The sequence below is a fragment of the Tinamus guttatus genome, unplaced genomic scaffold, assembly GCF_059628265.1.
Source record: "Tinamus guttatus ecotype Peru unplaced genomic scaffold, ASM5962826v1 Tinamus_guttatus_pri_ptg000019l, whole genome shotgun sequence".
Taxonomy (NCBI): domain Eukaryota; kingdom Metazoa; phylum Chordata; class Aves; order Tinamiformes; family Tinamidae; genus Tinamus; species Tinamus guttatus.
In genome coordinates, this window is record NW_028288553.1 from 56,804 (window position 1) to 63,322 (window position 6,519).

Here is a 6,519-nt window from a genome sequence, read left to right on the forward strand (position 1 = left end):
CTCCCACTGCTTTTTGATCTTGGTTCCTACTTTTTATGGAGGAGAAAGTAGAAGGCGAGTATTTCTCAGTGAACAAATAACAGGGAACTGTAGGGAAAGATTGGATGCCACTTGTGGGATAGCTGATGGATAGCCAGGTTCTGGAAAAAGAGAAATCATGACTTAAGAAAGTGTTTTCATCCCAGAAACTTACATGTGTCATGAGGGTCTGGCCGGACGTCATGAGAGTCCGGTGGGAATTCCTGAGGAACCGGATCCCCCCGTTGTGGTGGATTACAGCAAGCTTGCGGTATGTCTGTTTTCAGTTTTCTTTAGAACAAGGTAGGGAACTTTCTCCCCGCACTGCTGTGAGGGAGGCGGAGCTTGATGGGCAGTTGTGGGCAGTATTTCCACTAGCCTGGTTGCTGTGTGTGGGTCCACTCCGACAGCCTCACTCCACGCACAGCTCCTGGACAGTGTTGGCAGTCAGTTGTGCTGTGATGGGACTGTTTAGCTGCTGAAGCCTTCAAGAGCTTTTGCAGAAGGTCTCGTGCTATTTTCAACTCGTGTTGTCTCCATTTTGTTTTCAGCATCTGCTGGATTCTGTCACTAAGAGGACAAGGACCTTCAACATCTTTTACCTAGAAAAAATATACGCTCTCCTCTGTCAGTGCATTTACAAGCACCAGAACGATTATGACAAAACTAAACTCATTGTGGTAAATTTTATATATGTTTTCTAATGGTTATATATAGTATTCTGTCATGGTTACAGAGTCTGCATGCCCTCTGGATATCATGCTTATTTCATATTCATTGCTTTAGTGCCTAGCTGTCATGTTATAAGACTTACTTATTTCCATCTGGAAGACATTCACCCATATTGCAAAACCATTGTTATATTTGGCATAACTCTTTTCAGTTTCAGCAGGAAAAAGAGATTGGACTTGAAGACAACGGTTCCACCCACCCAGCTCCTTCAAAGCAATTAACCTTGGAGACTGTGGATAGCTGGTCTTGCTATCCACAAGTGTATCCAAGGTGTAGGGGGACCATGAAAGGAGGGTGCTCTTCTCAGCCTGTTACTTCCTCTTTCTCCCCCTCCTACAAGCAGGCAAACATTTGCAGATGTCTTCAAGAGGCATCCACCGCCCAAGCCGGGCAATCCCAGTGTTGATTTGGTTTAGATATGCTGGAAATGGAGTGTTCAGGTCCAAAGAAGCCATGAGGCCACTCGTCCCTGAGGCACTTGTGTGTGAGAATAGATGAAATTCTTGGTCCCTCTGCAGTTTACCTTGAAAAGAAGGAGCCTCTTTGCTTAGGCACTGGTATCTCCATCTCTTCCCTCACATCTGATTGAGAGGTAGAACGGACGCTCTGTTCTCACAGTGCAAAAATGGGGATATTTTGGATTCAGGGAGGTCACACCTGACAGACGTTCCCTTCTCACCTGGTATAATGCCACGTACTAGCTTGAGAAGGGAAAATATTGATGTTATCCCAGCACTTGTGGGCTTCTGGAACTTAACATTGGAATGCTCAAACTAAATGTGCCTGGATTTCTTTGTTTCCTCCATTTTTCTTTAAAAAAAAAAAAAAAAAAGCATTGTGATGCTGTTAGCACATGATATAGCTAAATATCACCAACAGGGGAATGTATTTACAGATGCTTTAACTTTGTGTGAAGAAAGAAACTATCAGGTGCTTAAACTATTATTTGTGCTTATTGTTAATTTGTCTTTTCTTTATTAGCAGGAAATGAAGAAAATCATTAGGAACTTCTACTGTGCTTCATAATGTGATCTTCAGAACACTTCACTTCTACTTTATTTAAAATAAAATTTTAATTGCATTCTCTTGTTAGCTGTGTATAGTTCAGTGAAGAGTACTTGTAAATATATTACATACATACAGATATGGATGTATAAGACATATACGTATATGAAATATATATAAAACAAATAAGATATATTTAATAGTTGTACTATAATTATATATATTACATATTTTATATATATTTTTTATTTTTATAGCTATTAAAATAAGTTTTAAGATATGTCTTTTACACCTCCATATTTATAAAGCAAATATACATTTCAAACAATTAAAACATTTTTTTTAAAATAGGTTTTTATTAAGTAAAACAGCATTTGAGTTTGTCTGTTTTAATTGTAGAATAATTTCAGCATTAGAAATCTTCTTTTTCCTGGTATATTAAGTACATCATGTGAAAGTTTACCTCCTTTTTGGTTTATCAGTTATATAACTGAGGCAAACAAGAAAAATGCATAGTGAAGAAAACAGGAAGCTCCCATCTTGCCTTGTCTTGATCTCCAACTTAGCTGCCTGCTGCCTTCGATTGACAAGATGGGTCTGTATGGATCTTAGAGAATAGGATGGCTTTCCATTTTTTTAAAAAAAAACAAAAACTGTGCAGTAGGGGTGAAGCTGAGAAATTACGAGAATGATGCCTGAAAGTAGCTTCTGAGAAGCCCGAGAGAGTACACACTGAACACGTCCAGTTTTGCTTCCCTCCTCGTTTGCTTTTTCTGTGCCCTCGTGTTTCTCCTCTAGCTGGGCTCTGCAGGCTACATTGCTGGGATGCTAAATGGCCCACAAGAGCAAGCGTTGGCTCTGCTTCCTACGCTAATCTTAGGTCAGGACTGCCCATGTATAAAAGGGCAGAGTCCTGCATTATAGCAAATCTAGGCCTAAGGCCACCCAAACCTGCTTTTTATGCTGTGTTGTACTGCACGAAGCTTCCTTTTTCAGGTGAAACTTCTAATTGTAAACAGAGTGGCTGCGTTAAGAAAGAGGTATTTCTTGCATTCTAGCTACTCTATGAACAGTTCTTCTAGCGGTATTTATTCTTTTTTTCATATAGGGTTTTTTTGTTGTTGTTCCCCAGTTGTTCCCCTGAAAACACGGAGTTTATAACCCTCTACTCAAAGAGAAAAAGCAAGAGCCCATCCCCACCAAGAAGCAGCAGGGGCAGCTCCATAACCACAGGCGGGCACCAAGAATCCCAGAACCACAAGCGGGGCACCGCTTGGACCCCCTGCTCTGCCCACCCTGCTCACGCACCAGCTCTGAAACCAGCCTCTCCCAGCGGGAAGCGGAGCGTTAACTCCAGCCTGCTGGCACCGCCGCAGGCCACGCTGGGCACTAAGTGTTGAGCTGAGCTCGCCCACGCACACAGAATTCCCCGAGGCCGGACGCCTCGGCTGGGCAGGGAAATTAAGCCCCCTCACCAAATACACTAACAGGAACTCTTCCCAAAGCACGCACCCCTTTTACGCCTTACCTTAACAGGAAGAGAGAGACGACTTTTGCCCCAAAATTCCCCAATATTCACACATCCAATTCTTTGGCCCACTCTAAGGGGAGCCCCTGCCTCCCATGCCCACTGCAGACCTGGAAGAACCTCTTCCTCGTGGGCTGGGGCCTGACCCCCACCGAGCCGTGCCCGGCTCTCACCTGCTCTCTCCTGCTCTTTGCTTGACGGGCCCTGCTGAGCTGGCGGCGCTCCACCCGCACGACTTCCTTTGGCATCAGCAGCAGCAGCTCAAACTGGGCCATGCGAAAATGAAAACGCCGCTAGCGAAGGCCTCAGCTGCGTCCTGGCACTGAGCAGGCCACAACGGCGCATTCCTCCCGTTCCCAAAGCCGTCTGCCCTCATCCCTTCTGTAGGAAATCTCCCCCGTGGAGCTTCCCAGCAGAATTTACTGGTGGCTAGAGGAGCTCTGTAAAGGAAGAACAAAATGACTCAAGGCACTAAGATTACTAACACCCTCAACATTGCTATTTAAACGGTGCAGCTTTCGCCAGCTTTGCAAGAGGAAGCATTGGTATATTTTCTGCTTTTTCTTTCAATGTAGTATCTGGACCTACTAAAGGAAACACTTAAAGAACACTGAAGGCTAGCCAAACTTCAAAGGTCTTCATTACCTTTTTCTTCATTAGAATTTCTGACACATGGGATTCAGTAATTCAAAGGACAAGGACAGGGAACTGTTTCCACCAACTCCAGAGGTTGGAAATACCATCTACTTCCTCACCAGAGCAATGCTGCCCCCCAGCCCTCATTTCAGGAGATCACACATTTGGGGTCTCCTCCTTAATTTCACTGCTTTGACACTCATTCCAACAATTCCACTCATTTCAGCAAGAACATAATGCTACCTTACAACTACAAGAAAGAACCACGAGAAAGCTTTTATTTTTATCTGGCTCAGGAGAAGAACAGCAGTAGTTATTGGCTTCTCTTTGACAACAGAGTTGCCAAAGGGAAAGAAACAAAATCCCCAAATTCAGATATTTGCCTAGTACATAGCAACAACTTTTAAGAAGAGTTATATATTTCTCCAAAATTATTTTGTTACGTTCACTTAAGTGGAGCGTACTTTAGATGTTGGGAATACAAAACAAAGCCAAAGAAAACACCATCTCCAAAAGAATACCTTTCCTTCAAAATATTATTTATAGAGCCTATATTATTTATATTGCCTTTACATACCCAAATATCAGGAGACTTTTCTTAAACCTAATTCTCATTAAAAAAAAAAAAAAAAAAAACTGTACCAAAATTCTTCCCTCAAATAACTTCCCCCCACCAAAATAATTATCTCTCAACAACCCGCAAGAAAGTTTCCCCCAAACCATTTTCCCATTCCTCCTTTAAAAATTCCCTGAAAAATATTCCTTCCAAAAAATGTTCCCCCCCCCAAAATGTCTCCCTATGATTTGGTTTCCCTCCAAATATTTTATCCTCTGAAAAAGTTACCCACCCACTCCTATTTTCTTTCTCTGTCAAAATCATTTCCCTTCCAAAATCAATTTCCCCTCTAAAAGTCTTACAACACTAAAGTGCTTACTGCTTTTCCCAGTTAGTACTAGGCAAACAGCCCTTTTGGCTCCGGAGCTGCTGCTCGGATCTGTGTAAGCCCCATTCTCTGCTAGAGCAAACTCACTTTTGCAGCCACTGCCCTATGGCCGAGCACACTCCTCAGCACTAGCGCTGCCAACAGGTCGGCCCTTAGATGCTCGTGCGCTCCGTGGGCACCGGCGCAGCAGGGTTATCCCGGAAAGGCTGCGTCCTGCATGTACGGAGGGAGCCGAGAGGCGGCTCGGAAGAAAAGAGCGACAATCACCCACGTGGCCCCGAACGCCAAACCCCAGCTCGCTCCGGAGGCTGAGGCCATCACTCCCCGATCTGCCTCCAAGCTAAAGGGCGTCCCAGGACCAGGCTGGATACCGCGCTGCGGTTTCCTCAGGCAGCCCTTTCTGGCGCCGCTCCCCACGGAGCTCTAGGCTTTCTCCTGCTCTTAACACTAAGCCTGCCCGTCACGCTGCGTCAGACCTCAGCTCGCTGCGGAGGCCGAGCACACGCCAGAGTCGCCCCCCTGCATGGCACAGGGCTGCGCTCCCCCGAGCCCACCCCAGGCACCACAGGCGCTAACCCAGCCGCGTCACGCACGTTCCTGTTCCTCGGCCTCTCGGCCCCGGGAACCAGGAGTCGTGGCCAGGCCGTGGCCCGGCCCTCCCAGCCCTGCTCGCTCACCGGGGGCCGCCCTGCCCGCAGCCCCCACAGCGCAGCCAGGAGCTGCGGCCCGCGCGGCGCTACGCCTCACCATCGGGGCGCAGCAGCCCCCACGTCCCCGCCGTATGGGCATGCGGGCGCGCGGAACACAGGGCAATGGCAACAGGAGAAACGCCTCCATCCGCTTCGCACATGACATCCGCCTCAGACGCGCTTCCACCCCCTTCATTTGGCATGGGAATGTGAAATGAAAATGTCGATGAAAGTCACTTTTCCAGGGAATATATTCCTGCGGCCACGTCCTCCACCAGCACTGCCCCTGCTCTCACTGCTCCCCGGCCTCCCTCCGCCTCCTCCCGTCCCGGGGCCCGAGCGCAGCCCTCCAGGGACACCTGCACACCTGCCGGCCGCTGCGCATGCGCCCTGCGCCACACAGGGCCGCCCGAGGCGCTGCACACACGCACAGCCCCGCTCCTGCAGGCCCTCCGCCCCGGCACGCGAGGGCAGCAGCGAGCCCGGCGGCGCGCAGGGCGCATGCGCGCACCCCCCATGGCCGTCTCGCTCCTGGAGCGCGGGGGGCAGCAGGGAGCCTGTGCAGCGCAGGGCGCATGCGCGCCGCCTCCTCCCGGCCGCTCTGCGGTACCGACCCGCGCGGGGCCCCACGCGATCTCCAGCCCCGCGGGTGCTGCTGCCTGCGGTTGTGCTTTGGTCTCTGCTTCTGTTTCTTGAAAACAGTGGCTGCAGTCTAACAGCCAGTAGCGTCTCAATAATGAGATCCTGTGCTTTCATGTTGCTATGGCTGTTTCCCCCAGTCCTACCTGGGCTGATGCAGGCAGCATCTTCAAGGGCGGCTCCAAGAACAAGGCTGCCTCCCGCTCTGAACCTGCTGTTTGCAGGAGCTTCCCATGCCGTGCGCCACCCTCGAGGAGCTGTCAGAGCGGCCGCGCTGCTGCCCCCTCCGCTCACAGTTCTGCTTTCTAGATGTGCCAGAGCAGCAGCG